At 36.5% G+C, this 13,788-nt stretch overlaps 1 protein-coding gene across 14 annotated transcripts in view; it reads left to right on the forward strand.

Moving 5' to 3' along the window:
* The first annotated feature begins 13,035 nt into the window (after window positions 1-13,035).
* Window positions 13,036-13,788, forward strand: part of sema6a (sema domain, transmembrane domain (TM), and cytoplasmic domain, (semaphorin) 6A) — a 108,115-nt gene continuing 107,362 nt past the window's right edge. For 5 of the 14 annotated variants that reach the window (XM_023958295.2, XM_078953189.1, XM_078953192.1 and 2 more), the window contains exon 1: window positions 13,102-13,457. The gene's annotated coding sequence lies outside the window, so the exon portion shown is untranslated. Of the gene's footprint in view, window positions 13,458-13,788 lie in introns of all 14 variants that reach the window. The other 9 variants (XM_023958294.2, XM_078953188.1, XM_078953191.1 and 6 more) reach the window with 4 other exon arrangements.

Genomic DNA, 13,788 nt, shown 5'->3' on the forward strand with positions numbered 1-13,788 from the left:
CTGTGGTTTTTTTTTCAAGGTCGAGTTCAATTTCAGTTCTCCACCCTCCTACTGTTACATGGATCCAAGCCACTTCACCACAATCAACCACAAACAAAAACAATTCGATAGAAGTAATCCATTAGGGCTTTACAGGAACCAAGAAAGTGTGTAATGGTAATTATGTCCGATTATGTTAAACAGCATATGTATATATCTATACATGCAGGCAATGAGAGGGAGCTGTGGATGAGCAGACTGGGCTGCATTGAGAAGAGGGAGACAAAAAAAATCCCTGGACTGAAAAATAGATGAGCCCTTTGGGTGTGTAAGCAGAGGCTGGATGACTTATTCAGCAGCGACCGTGTGTACATGTCATTAAATCAGCTGCCATGCTCAAGGTGAAGTTCAAGCTCAGGCTCACGGAGAAAGACGAGAAGCTAGGGATCAATGCAGATCTGGATTTGGATCGCTGGGCTGGGATCAAGACTGAAATAACAATTGGCAAATTCAAAGAATTGCCTTTATCTTTTCAGTAGGACATTGTGCCACTTTAGAAAAAAACTGTGGAGGGTGGTAAGACTTTAAAACTACATGAGTCAACTTTTTATTCACATTACATTGAAAAGTAGAAAAGTTTGCAACTACTCACAAAAGATGATCTTACATTTAATCTGTGAGTTTATAATAGTTGACAAAATCAGAAAATAAAACTAAAGTTTAAGCTGAAAGTTTAGCAGCTGATCAATCAACTGATCAACAACACTCTTTAGATTCTTGAAGAGCAAGAGTGTGTAAAAAAAGTATTGAAAAATATTCCCTAAAAAATCAAGTTCCAAACAAAACCCTCAAAGGAATTGAAGGAATCCCCGTGCGCAGGGGACATTGTTGGGTTTCTGTGGTCATTAGACTTCCAGATGATATTGCATTCATTGTCAGCATGATTGTGTGAATATCATTAATATTTGGGACCAGGAATACATCCAGAATCCTCCATCAGTAAAAACTATCCATTGTGTCATTGGCAGATGCCGACTAAAGCTTCTAATTCCAAAAAAAGAGCCAATTTTGGCCATGGTTTAGACCCACCATTGTGTCTTGAGAGCTAGTATTTGTTGAAAATATAAAATGTTTTACAATCAGATATATTTCTTTTTAGATTTGTGAAGTTTTGGCACTATTCCAACCACGAAGATGTACCTCACTTACAGGTATGCTGGGTTGTTGCATCGCTCCACACATCATTATCAATTACGACATCTCTGTAAACCAATAGCTAAATAGCCCACTTTCCTCTCAGCCAATCACAATCACAATTCTGCCTTTAAATTTATTAATGGCCTCCAAGCATCTAGGCTCTGGGGTTTACACATCTATGATCATTCCAACCATGTAAAACGTCCTCGACCCAGACCCTAACCTAAATATTATGGGACTTATTACATTTTTCTTAAACACAACTCTTTTTGCATTGCTAATATCTCTCCTTATTGAATTTCAAGTATTACCTATTAAACATATTTTTTGAGCATTGAAAATCTTAATAATTGTCAAAGAATGTCACATTTCAAATTCCAACATGGAAACTAAAGAACTATAAATCCCAGACGTCATCAGGCCTTTAAAAAGAAAAGATATGGCTCCAGTTTCACAACCAAACACCTGCCCAAACTGATTTAAAACATCTAACAGGTATAAAATTTGAATTTCTCTGGTGAATTTCTAAATTACATTAATTTAAATATTATATTTGTTGTGTTCTGTAGTGAATAAAATGTGTATTCATTGAACAGCAGAGGGCTTTGATCCTTGTGGTTTAAAATCCTAATTTTTAAAATTGTATTCATATACAAATGTTTAGAATGTTTGCTTGATTGATTGATTGATTTGGTTTATTTCAAGCATTAATTGTAGATAATTCAATAAACAAAAAGTCACACAGATTAATAAAACTCATTACAGAAGTGATGAAATGCAGAGATAAAAACAAACAAAAGCAGTAGGAGTGGGAAGAAGCAAATTTATATTTCCAACCCCTAATTATTTATTTTATTTATAGTTTTGCATGCATTTCGTGATCCGGTTCTGATCCGATCAAGTGAAGATTTAACAAAATCAAGTGCTTATTGATTGCTGATTATCCTCAGAAGTAAACACTAACGTGAATCACACATGTAACAAATATGTAATACTCATTATTTATCAGAATACAATTTCATATTAATCCAGATATCATTGCTACATATAGTAGATCAAGTCACAAAATCAAGTGCTTATTGATTATATTCTGAAAGAATTCTTACATTTTGTCAGTAAACATTAATGATTCACACTTTAGGTACCGGTAATCAATAAGCAATAATTATTGATTATAATTAGAACACATTAACCAAGTTATCATTGCTAAGCATTGCGGATCAAGTAAAGAAAATTAATATCTTATTGGTTGTAATTAAAACATTTCAGTAATTAGTATTGCACTTTAACCACTGTAACATTCATTGGTTGTAATTAAAAGAGCTTTGATCAAAACACCACAATCAAGTTCAGACATTTATTTGGCATTATTCAAACACCTGTTGATCATCAACTCCTCTTATCTTCATTTCGTGGAATTAGAGTTTCTTTATACATTTCTTTTTACATTTTTTGATATTTGAACACTGTTTGAGCTCATTACTTAACCCGTTCCAAAGTTTAGTTCCACACACAGAAACTTTTCTTTGTCGTTTCTATTAATTTGACCTTGAACTTCCTACATCCCCTCGGTTTGTAGCCTCCTGCATTTTCTGAGAACTGTTTTTGTTATTGAATGGTAACGTTTTCCCACTGGCTCTGTGTAAAAGTTAAAATAATAATCAACAAGGTCATAAGTTTTAAAAGTCTGGATTGAGACAATTATTTGTGTGATCTAGATAGCTGGCTTTATGTGCAATTCTGATTCTCATTTTTGAGGTAAAAAGAGAAGATGGAGTGAACTCTTATATTTATTTACTCAGATTTCAATACAGTAGGTAAAAAATGGTAATATTAACGAGCAGAACAATAAATATCCACTGTTGTATTCTAATATCTTTTTAGATTTATTCATGATTGAAATACTTTTTGAAACTTCAGTTTGTATGTGTCTGATGTGTGGCTTCCAACTTAGTTTATCTATAACAACCCCTAAGTATTTGATTTCTGTAACGCTTTCAATTAAGGCATTATTTATTTTAATTGAGAGCTCGGTATTGGCATTGTCTTTACCAAAAAACATGACTTTAGTTTTATGCCTAGGTTCAAAGATAATTTGTTGTAATCCGTCCATGATTTTATTTTGTTTAACTCTGTGTTCACCACATTGATAAGTTACCTATGTTTATCTGTAGAATAGAATGTATTTGTGTTATCAGCAATTAATATAAATTTTAAAAGTTTTGAAACATTGAATACAACCTTTATGTAAATATTGAATGGTAGCGGGCCCAGAATTGACCCTTGTGGGACACCACAACTTATCTCTATGGTTTCTGATGTAAATTAATCAATCTTGACTAATTGTTTTATTTCTGTTAGATCACTTTGACCCAAGTTAGTGCTAGTCCTCTTATCCCACACACTTCCAGTTTGTCAAGTAGGAAGTCATGATTGTGAGTGTCAGATGTTTTTGAAGTCAATAAAAATTCCAGCTGCATATTTTTTTTGTCCAGAGCATTTTTGATTTCTTCCGCAGCATCAATGATAGCCAATGAGGTTGATCTGTTTTCTCGAAAACCATATTGGTTTTCATTTACAATTTTATGTTTAGCCGCCACCAGTGTCTGAATGTGTGAGTGAATGTGTGTGTGACTGGGTGAATGGGTCTGTGACTGTAAAGCGCTTTGTCCTTGTAGGAAGAAAGGCGCTATATAAGTATACGCCATTTTATCAATAAATGTAACTAATTTATCATTGAATATTTTTCCAAATTCTTTGAGAATTGTGGAAGAAGAGAAACAGGTCTATAGTTTGTATCGAGGTGTTTGTCTCCGCTCTTAGAAATATGAATCACTTTTGTTTATTTCATTTGGTTTGAGAATCTCCCAGCTTGTAATAATGAGTATGTTAGAGCCTTTGAGATACTGTTAATCACCCTTTTCACCACTGTCATACAGTAGATCCTCACAATCTTACTGTCAAATTGATTCACAATAGATATCAGCTCATTTTCGTTCAAATCAGAGAGAAGGATTAAGTGTGGGATCCTTTCAATGGGTGGATTATTGTCTTTGCTTGTTTTGCATTTTCCGCTGCCAACTCCAGACCCACGTTTTCAAAATAATTATTCAGGCCGTTTGCTGCTTTAATGTCATAGCTTTGATCAGTCTCATCTGTAAAGTAATCTGGGTATGTTCGCTCTTATGTCCCATTTTTATTCAGGTTTTTTAATATCTCCCAATAAAATCTCGCTTCACGTTGTTTTTATTTTCATTCAGTAGATTATTGAAGTACACTTTTTTGTGCTGTGTTATTTCAGTTAGTTTGTTTTTGTGTGACTTGTTTCTCTGCTCAGTTTCTCTTGACCTGTGTTTTTAGATTTTTTTTTCTTTTTAAAACTCTTTTTTTTAGACCAGTAGTCAACCAAGGGCATTCGAAAAATCTGTTCTTGAATTGATGAATTGGACAGTTCTTGTTATAAAGTGAGCTAAATATTTCCAAAAAACATTTATAAGTGATGTCCACATCTTTCTCTCTGTACACACAGCCCCAGTTTTGTTTGAATAAGTCTTTATTAAGAGAATTCATATTTAATTCATATTTCAACATAAACTGGTTCTTTTATTATTTTCTTTGTCTTCACATTGATGTCAAATAGTAGTAGTATGGTCAATGATCAGTTATGTCACATATCATTAGTCCGCTCAGGTGAATGTATTATATATTATTGTGAATATATTATCAATAAGAGTAGCACTTTGAGTAGTGATTCTGCCTGGTCTTGTTATGCTTGGATGTAAACTCATCCCATACAATCTGCTGATAATGTTGTCGGTTGCTTTATGTTTTTGCTGGGGTTTATCAGATATATATTGAAATCTCCACAGATTAATACTATTAGATTAGGAGCTCGGTATTTACATATAAGATTACCCCATGCTGACAGCTGTTTATGTGAGAACCCATTCTGTATATGTGAACCCACAATGGTTCCTCACCTCACAGCTCAATTTGCAGCTGACGTCAACAGCCTCACTTTCAGACCTCATCAGCAGCATGACGTCCATTTGAGGGGGGTAGGGGGGCAAGGAGGACACAAGCCCACATGCACCAGCACTCAGCCCTTGTACTCGTCCACAAACGCACACACGAGTACACGAAAACCCATCTGAGATTCTTAAGACTATGCTCTCTAACTGTCACTCCTAGTTACAGAGCTATCATGCAGAAATGCTGACTTATTCATGGCTTTCATGCAACCCTCGATGCACAGAGGAAACTGAAGAGGGCCGGGGCGGAGCCCAGCTGGATGGCGTCTGTGTTTGTGTGTGCATTTTATTAACGCACCTTACTTAGCCATGTCACTGCATTTGGCAGATATATGCTGACACAAAGTGTCTTTTGAATTACACTCAGAGCCAATTTCTAATACAGGTTTTAATGTTTTTGGCAATATAGTTACTGAAGAAGATACATTTTGTCCAGTTAAGCAGGGCTGGAGAACATATCAATACCGTATTATGTCATCACATTTTCATTTTACTGCTCAGCTACTGATAGTTATAGAGAGGTTTGCACATGATGGCACCACTGATGATTTAAAGTGGTAAATGTCAGTTTATGACTGTTCATAGCAAGCATGCAAAAGCTTATCAAGCTAGAACTCATGCCATGGATCAAATTTGGTAACATTATTCTTTCAAACATGCACACTCCAAAACTTTCAGCTGCCTAAGTGAAGACGCACAAGACAAAGTCAGCTTGAAATTTCCTGGAGACCAATTAAACTGTGTGAGAGTGTTATCTGGTACAGGGATGGTGTTGAAAATGAATGTACTTCTGTGATGCTTGTGGGCTTTTTTAGGCTCGCTGATACCTTAGTAGAGATAATGTTTGCATGTGTGTAATAATGTGAATAAAATGCACATATTTACCACTGACAGTGTGGATGAAAGTGACATTTCCTGGTATGAGCTACCTTTTGGGGGTCTGATGATCATTATTATGCAACTCAGAGGGAAGATAATTACAGTTTTTTGAAGTACTGGTGCCATTTCTACTTAATCAGTGGCTCTGTGAGAGTCTTCACCTGTACTGTGAACCACACAACAGTCTTTTTATTACTTTGGGAGGTTTATGTACAAATAGAGTACACAAAATTTGTAACAAATAAACTAAGGAGAAAATAATTAAGTAGAATTAAAGCAGATATGAATCTAAGTATTTCACAGATACTCAATTCTTACATTATTAAATACTATAAATTAACATCTTGTCATGTTTAATTGTTCTTTTTAGCTTTTCTTAAGGTTATTAGCCCTTGTGCTATCCCAGGCACTTTACCATTGGGAGTTGGGTCATCTAGACCCACTAGACAGAGCTCTGAACCTTTTTTCCTTCAATGATTTGTGATCTTCACTGGTGTTCATGGATTACATGAAATCTTTCCACCTTTATCCACCTTTGTCATGGTAGGGAGAACACGTCAATGTAAGGGTGGGGTCATCTAAGATAGCACAAGGGTTAGTTTGAACTGTTGGGCTAGATGTTTTTCTTGAAGGAACTAGACTTTGACTCAGGGTTTAAATCCATTTGTCGAGGTTCAAACAATCAGGCACCACAACTAAAGTGTAAAACCTAATGCAAGTTATAATAGGGATGGGAAACTTATCGAAGTACATTCCAAATAATGAAAAAATATATATAGAAAAACATGAACACAACTAAGAAAGACTAAGGAAAAGTACTGACCACCACATGAAAATGTATTTCCTGATCAAACACACTGAAGTCTTTTATGAATAAAAGGGCAGTCTATACATTTGCTAGCAACTTAACTCATTAATACTTTATAGTGAATTAGATTAATATAACAAAAACTACAATAAACATATTGACGTAATTCCCTTAAATAAGATTCAAATTTTGGGAAAAACATGTTACTCTGCACACATCAAAAATGGTCTGTCCCGGCTTCCGTTTGGCAGCTTGGATTGATCATTTTAACCACCTGAGCCCCATTGAAGCTCCATAGAAAACAAAAGTGGATAAATATTTTATGTCAATCTCGGACAGATAATTTACTTATGCACGCCCAATATTCATTCATTCATGAATGAATGAATTCATTCATTCATGAATGAATGAATGAATGAATGAACGCCCAATATTTCAGTTTTTGTATTTGTTATAACAGTTTGACATATCCAATAAATTTCGTTCCACTTCATGATTGTGTCCCACTTGTTGTCAATTCTACACAAAAAATTACAGTTTTATATCTTTATGTTTAAAGCCTGAAATTCGGCAAAAGGCTGAAAAGTTCAATGTGGCCGAAAACTTACGCAATTCTGAACTATATGTATAATCTTTAACCGAATGGGAAATGTTTAACAGAAATAAAGCCACTGTTTTTGTCCAGCTGCACAAATCTATAAAAATTGTAGATGACTAAATTCAAAATGTTTTTTCTGTTCCTTTTATTATTGCATAACAAACCCCATCACTGAAGGCTGAATGCTTTAGAAGTAAAAAAAAAAAAACCCACACAGCTATGTCCTTTGGCTCTATTAAGTCAAAGTGCTAAATAAAAACTGTTATATCCATGTAGACATAGCATTCATCAAAGTGTAACACAGCAAGCAGGGTTTTTTCTATGAAACAGGATTTTGGAACCTTTATCGGAAATAAAAGTTAAGTGAAATCAAAATGAAACAAAAAATTGAACTTAAAACAGAACTTTGTGTCGTTGTGGGTGTTTTTGTCCTTAATATTGTCATTTTGTCCACAGTTCAGTTAACAGAAAAATGAAAAATGTTAAGGAACATGACTCCAAAATAGTTTAGTTTGATCATCACAAACCAAGAGCAACTAAATAAAAAAATAAAATATGCAGTGAAAAACTACTTATGTTTTTTAAATGAAATGATCTTAGAATGAATTCTGAAATAATCCAAATGAAAACAGTGTTACACTGCCCTTTATAGTAAACAAAATTGGATACATTTTAAGAAGATATTTGTTTTATCTTTTAAAAAATAATCTATTCTGGCTAAAACTATTAATTGTTTTTACTGAAAAGGTTAAATGTTGTTTTTTTTAAGACTCATAGAAATTCCCTGAAAAGACACCTTTAAACAATAAAGCACAAAATTATTGTCCACTTTACTGCTTTACCTTGAAAAGTTGTACAGACAGTCAGGTACAGGGCAATAAACTGAATTTATCCACCATAACAGTATCACTTTCAAATCTGCAACTGTGTGTTAAAGAAAGGCTAGATCCTCATAATCTCTACTTTCCTGTCTGTTTCCAGCATGACTAACATCTGTGTTTCAACTTTATGCCAGCAACAGCTGAACAGTCTATCTTTCAAAAGCTGCAAGAGCCATGCGTGTAAAAAGATTAACAGTGGGTCAATTAAGCTGCTTGTTATAACTACATTCTATACCTACTACCTGTCGGGGAAAATGACAAAGTTTCAGTTTTTGTGAAAGTAAGAAGAGAAAAGAGAAACTGAACAGCAGCCATGGGAAAATTGGAAAAGGTGGTCACAACAACAAAGAGCCTGCACAACAAGCATCAGATGGACACCATGCTGCTGCAAAGACACAACAACCTCTAAGAATCCAGCAGGTTAAAGTTCAACACCTGGAAAAGCTTCTAAAGCAATGTTTCTTAACCCTGTTCCTTAGGGCACATTATCCAGTGTGTTTCCAATCCCAACTTGCTTAAACTCACATGCCTCCAGTGCCTTTCATCATTATCAAACTTCTAAAGAGCTTGATGGTGAGCTGAATCAATGTGTTCAAGCAGAAAACATACATGGCTCATGACACACTTACAGACCCACTACAGTGAAAATTTTGTTTTTATTGGTGTTTTTAACATGTTCTTGTGGCAGTTTTGTGATGATGAAGGACATTTATAAAGAAAATTAAGCCTAAAATGTTGTTTTTGTGTATTTCTTTATTTGAATCGTGGTGAATTGGATGCAGGAGAAAAGAAAACTTGTTTTGATGTCAAAGCTCTGCTCCATTCTGATGCATTGTAACAAGCTAGATCCATGTATGTCTTTGTTTTCCTCATCCGAGCTGGCATCTGACTCAAAACTGTGTGGCTGTGTGGCACCAATATTGCTTTTCACTTATGAGAATGCTTTTAAAATAGCTCAGAAGATGATTGGAGGGTGACTTTAAGCACCAGGGTTGGGAAACCATGTACCAAAGAACATTATCCATCCATCCGTCCGTTCATCTACCTGTTTGTTGATATTGATGTAATGTACATATAGTGCTCGGTCACTTCCTTGTACTTGTGGATGAATAAATAAGTCTAGTGTTTGTACTGTAAACTATATTGTGAAAGCAGATTTCCATTGGAGTTCCTATGACAAACTGAAGTGTCACTCACAAACAAAGCGCTATTTTAAAGTTTATATCATAGATTAAAAGACAGTGCACCGTGTGGATCCATTCCCGTATTTTCATACTTATATCACACGTAGGAATCAACACTTTTTCCACACATTCTTTGTTTAAAACAGGTCAGGAACGCAGGAAGGCCAGCCCATAACCTGCACCCTCCCTTTCAGCTGCTGGTGCGTATTGTGTACAGAGAGTGATCCGGCCTTGTATGGTTGGAAAATTTGTTAATGTCTACAAGGAAATGTCATCTTAAAAGCAGCACATCTCTCCAAGGCATTAATGCACTCCTTTTGTGTTAGCGCTGTCATCAAGTAATGATTATTTTTGCCCAGGGCACTGCAACATCCCTACACTATGACAGAGCCTGACGCTTTTTCCTTTTCTTTTGCTGCATCTAAATAATCTCTCCAAGCCTAATGCCTGACCTGCGACCCAAATAGAGGTGGCAACATTGACTAAAAACTGCTGAGGATTCTGTCAAGAAGCACAAAGAAAGCCCCATTATGTCCAAATACTAAACTTAGATGTAAAGGTAGTCATGTTCTTTTTCTGTTTTGTATCCTTTTTGTTGCAGCTTTCTTTTAGTTCTAAACAGAGTTATGAGTGGAAAACTTTTCCTAGTGCTGCTTTTCTTAACACTCGCGCATTGGTACAGCTTCTTTTACTGCTTTCATCTGCAGGAGAGAGGCGGGAGGCGAAATGTGAAATGTCAAAAGCACAGGAAATTGCATGTTACAAAAAAATGATGCCATATACCTGAGAAAGGTAATTGCAATATGTTCAGGGTCTTTTCGGGCCAGAACATGGCTGGGAATAGCTTGTAAGACATCACAGAAGCTGGCGGAGTGAGCTGAGGGTTTCTGTAACGTTGGGAAAAGAAAAGTTTATACCAAGTTCTGGAGGTTAGAGAGAAGACAGGCTAGTATGTGAGCAGCAGTCGTTTAGTCAGGAAAAAAGCCTGGATAAGAACTCAACTGAATCCCTGAAGAATTGCTGTGTTATGCCTGCTGTGTGTCCATGTCTGGGCTGTGACGGTTGCTTCATTTCAACCTCTTCCACTGAGTCTTAATGCGCCTGGGACAACTTTAGCAAGATAAGTGAGATAAGCCACGACACGAGCATATTTCCAGAGTTCAAACTAACTGGGTTGCATTTTGCACACCACTGAGCCGGAACTACGACCCTGCATGCCGCCCACAATGCAAAGCAGTTTTACTGCAGGAATGTTTGTAAGAGCAATGAAGAGTAAATATCTGCAAATACAATAAAAAATAAAAATCAAACAAAACACATTTTTTGTTGTAGAAGTGTGGCACGGTTCATGGTAAGTAAACACTGACTGCCTTTGAAACAATGCTGTATTAAACATGTCAAAATTTAGAGAGCATAATTTTAACTGTAAGTAAATTGCCTTAAAATTCAGACAGAGAAAATGTCTAAAATCAATAACTGATCAATAAATTAATCTATAATTGTTAAATTAAATAAAGCACAAGAATTAATGTTAGTAGTTTGTATTGGCAGCTGTAAAACAGTGACTCATCAGTAATTCTTATTCTCTACTATCCATGATGTATAAATATTTTGCTTTTTGATAGAATTTCGGGATGTTTAAGATTTCAGAACAATTTCTAAACATGCTAATTACTGAAAAGATAAGAAAAAAACACAAACTTCAAAAGGAAAACAAAAGAGTCTGAATCACGAAATGACCTGTAAATGTTCTGGCAGTGAAATGACAACCTCCAAAAAAAAGCAACAGCGTTGTTTTTGTGAATGGTATCAGACATCAGATGCCCGAACTGACAAAAGAGACACTGACATTTTTTGTTTTGGTGTGCCTGTCAATAAATTGTTTCAATAAAATGTTACATATTGTTACAATTTTCAATGATTTCCCTGTGAAGATGAATGTCAGACTTTTCTGAGTCAACGTTCATTCCCAACCAAACCCAACATGACCTAGAAGAAAATCTGATGATTTTGCTCAGTATTATGGAAATTTAAAATAAAGCTCACTCAACCTTTGATTCATTCTGTGCCCAAACACATTTTGTACTTCAAAGACCCCCTCCAAGGAAAATTATGTTTTTCATATGTTTTTGTGACATTTATTTTTGATGATGGGAAACATTTATAAAGAAAATTCAGATTTAAATTTCATTTCTGGGTATTTTTTCATTCAAATTGTTGTGAATTAAAAGCAATTGGAAAAAAAACGCAGCTTAACTTCAAATCGACTCGTTACGTAGAAAATACGCTTGGCGGGCCAAAAGCTCCCTGCTCCCTAATGCATCCACTGTAAAGGACTTGATCCATGTTATTCTCTTACTCATTCTTGCAGTGAATAGGGTCATTTACTTTTTCATTGTTTTTTTCCTCGTTTTTTTCTCCTTTTTAAAAAAAAGGTTTTTGGAGCTTTGGTCTTACACTTTCAAGAGGGATTGTTTGCCTAAAATATATTCCAAATTTGAACAGAAAAAAAAGAAAAAAATTGTTTGTGGTGTGATGCTTTCTTCTTTACCATGAGCGTCTATGAGCTTTGCTTTGTTGAGAGAAGTGTTGAAAGGTGGGAGTAGGTTAATAAATTTTGAACAACCACTAGCCTAACTGTGGACTCTTATGGCTTTGTTCTGCAGAGGTAGCAATTTACCACAGTGCAGCAGTACAAGACAGCAACAGAACCCTCTTCTTAGGAGCACAATTACATCCAAGCCCACCCCTGTAAGCACTTACATACACCTGATTATGACTGATAATAATATAGTGAGCCCTAACATGTGATTTAAGAAGCCCATGTGCTGGCAGTGAAACAGCCTGTTGTGTGGTTGCATATCGGAAATCATGTGCAACTGCTACGCTGTGTTAAGTTGGGGAACTCTGCTGTTGTGTTGTTTTGGCTTGTTTGGCTGTGAAAAAGACACAAAGTACGTGGAGCATGCATCACTGACATCAGTTCACATGTGCCAATAATTTCAGCAACAACTTTTTGAACTTTTTCAAATGTTTTCAGAGTTCAGCTGTTGGACCAGATGGTGGGAGGAAGACCAAATAAAATAAAGGCTCATTTCAAAATTCCTACAAAAGGCTAAACGTTTCTGTGCCGTGCGCGCCATCCCGGGACTAGAAGGGACCACCAGGGAGGAGAGGGCGCACAGGAGGACCCGTTGCGCATCCAGGTTACATCGGTGCATGAGGGTTAGCGCGAAAGACCCGCCTCTTCAGCGACCCTATGTTCACTGTAACACTTCAAAAGCCAACAAAGCATTTTGTTTGAATTCCAAGAAACGTGTTATGCCGCGAAACGACTCTTATAACATCACATTTTATTCGTTTTTCCCCCTTTCCGACGTGCATTCTTTTGACATGCCGCAGCGTAAAAATAGTAAGTCAGTTGTACATAACTGGATCCATTGACACAATAGCTCCTGTTCCACATAGCTCCTCCCTGCATGTGTGAGCGTGTATGTGTGTGTGTGTCGGCTGGGTGACAGCTGGTCTCGCTGCGCTCCGCTCCAGTCTGGTAAGAAGCTTCATCTCCAAATAGGATGACCGTCGGCTTTTGTGGAAGTGACTACGCACAGCTCCGTAGCTTCCCGTTGGTTTCCGAGTGTTTAGTTGACCTGAGAGGAATCTAAGAACTGAAACATCGCCTTTTCTCTGTCCCAGTGTGGATTTCCGATGGATATTCCGATTTGATGAGGTGTGATTTAAGCGCGGCATGTGACAAAAAAGCGCAAAGAGAAAAGTATCGCTCGCATTGTTTTTCCAGTACGAGCACTTGACTCAACTGATTTCAGGACAAGATCTAATGGATTACTAAAACGCTGACTCAAAGAATCACTTCAAGGCGTATCCATTCATGAGCTGAAGGTAAGATTTCTTTGTTTATCTTAAACTTCACGCGCGTGTGTCTCTGTACCAGTCTGTCTCCAGCACCAGGCGGCTTAGATCCATGCAGCCAGCCAGGCTCAGGCGACAAGTGCACACAAGCTTCACGGCGCCTACTTTGTTGGCTTAACGCTCTTTTTTACGCATTTTGAGGACTTTGTAAAACTTGCAAATAGCTGGCATTTTCCACTGAATTCTCCGTCGTGCGTAATCCTTTTTTTTTTGTTTGTTTACTCGCATGGAGCACATACGTGCTGGTCTCCCAGGAGAGGTTCTGGATCACATTGATATCAAGCCTTCTCAAAAATGTGGT

This window comes from Oryzias latipes, chromosome 9, assembly GCF_053564925.1.
Source record: "Oryzias latipes strain Hd-rR chromosome 9, Olatipes_Hd-rR_3.1".
Classification (NCBI taxonomy): domain Eukaryota; kingdom Metazoa; phylum Chordata; class Actinopteri; order Beloniformes; family Adrianichthyidae; genus Oryzias; species Oryzias latipes.